This window comes from Morone saxatilis, unplaced genomic scaffold (genome assembly GCF_004916995.1).
Source record: "Morone saxatilis isolate NCDOM2014 unplaced genomic scaffold, NCSU_SB_2.0 Contig20, whole genome shotgun sequence".
In the NCBI taxonomy this organism is placed as follows: domain Eukaryota; kingdom Metazoa; phylum Chordata; class Actinopteri; family Moronidae; genus Morone; species Morone saxatilis.
Genome location: NW_023339763.1, coordinates 11,711,213 through 11,713,044, shown reverse-complemented (window position 1 = coordinate 11,713,044; position 1,832 = coordinate 11,711,213). Strand labels below are relative to the sequence as shown.

The 1,832-nt window shown below is 38.2% G+C and overlaps 1 pseudogene; it reads left to right on the top strand.

Annotated features, from left to right (window-relative positions):
- LOC118331782 overlaps nt 1-1,215 on the top strand; it is a 23,936-nt pseudogene extending 22,721 nt beyond the window's left edge.
- Nucleotides 1,216-1,832: the final 617 nt, after the last annotated feature.

The following is a 1,832-nucleotide window of genomic DNA, read 5'->3' as shown; positions in this document are numbered from 1 at the left end:
ATAATTTGCATTTACATGGAACATTACTTCATGATTTGGAAAATGAAATGAAATGAACTAAATTATATATGCGACTTCTTTTTTACATGAAATAAGCTTGAATTAGTAAAAAAGCTGCTTTGGCCCTGTCTTTTTCTTCAATTTTTTTTCTCAACCTCTCGTTCTCTGAGGGTTTTTTGCACAGGTTTTTACCCCCAAACTGGACTGGGGCTCGCTACTTTGGGTGGAATTTGACGGGGAGTTCTTGGCTTTTCACACTTGTTTCTTCCAACAGCACCCATGATGATCCACTATTTTGGCTCCCTGAACTCCCTGATTTTACTGACAATGGCCCTGGACCGATACGTGGCTATCTGTTTTCCTCTCAGGTGAAGGGAAGCAATCTAAGCCCTGAAATAAGACTATATGAAATGAAATATGATTTAATTTTCTTTCTCTCTCTACCTCCCTTTCTCTCCTCAGATACTCGATGGTAATGACAAACCAAACCATGACGGGCCTCACGGTCTTCTGCTGGGTGGTGGCGCACATTTTCCCTGGCATTACCACCATCAACTTCACCATGATGCCGTTTTGTGGGCCTAACCAAATCTTACAAGCCTTCTGTGACACTCTGTCTCTTAAAGCTCTTGTGTGCAGAGACACCAGCGAGTTATACAGCAAAGCCTTCGCTGTAGCGATGTTTATTCTTTATGTTCCTTTATCCTTCATCATCTTCTCTTACATTTTCATCATCATCTCAGTATTGCGCATGGCCAGTGGACAGGTGAGGTTATACTGTCCTACCCTCAAATACTTTAATAATTAGTGTCCACTCTTAAATCTAAGGTCACACACTATTTATTTTCAAAATTTTACACACATTTTATTTCATTTTGTTATTCATACCTCATTTTAACCCTAAGACACTGTTCTCCTCAGGGCAGAATGAAAACCTTCTCTACCTGTGCCACCCAGGGCTGCATCATTTCTATATACTACATACCACGCTTCTTTGTCTACTCCACACCTTTCTTCCCTAACCTGACGATGACTGCTGACAAGCGTATAGCCACCATCCTCTTCTACAGTCTTTTCCCTCCACTGATCAACCCGTTCATATACTGTCTGAGAACCAAGGAGATCAAGAAAATATTTGCACGTTGGATCTGGAGACAAAAGGGCATTGAGCCTAAGAAGCAAGGCCAAATTGAGGCTATCACCAAATCACAATGAGAAGTAATGCAAGACCTTTATTGTAATAAATGCATGCACGGTCATTTATTCTATATGATTATATACAGAAAAGTGTTCTATTATAGAAAATAATAATAACTAAAGTGCTGTTTTAGTGTGGAAACCAGGGCATAAGTTTATATCCCTCTTTTTGTCCTGCTTTCCCTCTGTCTGTATGTGTATAAATAGTGCTTTAATTTAAAAGAAACGTATCCTGCATTTCTATCCGTGTCAATTTCTTAAGTCTTAAATGTAAAAAAATGCCATAACAAAAACAATATGAGTCTCTGTAAGTCGTATAGATGCAAACTGAACTTTCGAGATGTGTGACACGGTTTGGCAGTTTTTTGGACTCATCATCACAGATAACATTGATATAGTTTAAAGCAGCAATTCTCCATTCTCTTGTAAAACAAAACACACAGAGAGACATATGCAGACATATCAGCATGTCAAAACCATCACCAACAGAAGGAACAATTATAAGTATTAAAGCATTAAAGACAAACAAAGACAAACTAAAGCAAAGGGTAAAGATTGCTAGTTATTTATAAAAGGGAAAACACTTTTGGCAGTAAAACTAATCCATATTCATGACACAAAAGTATTACAGCTCT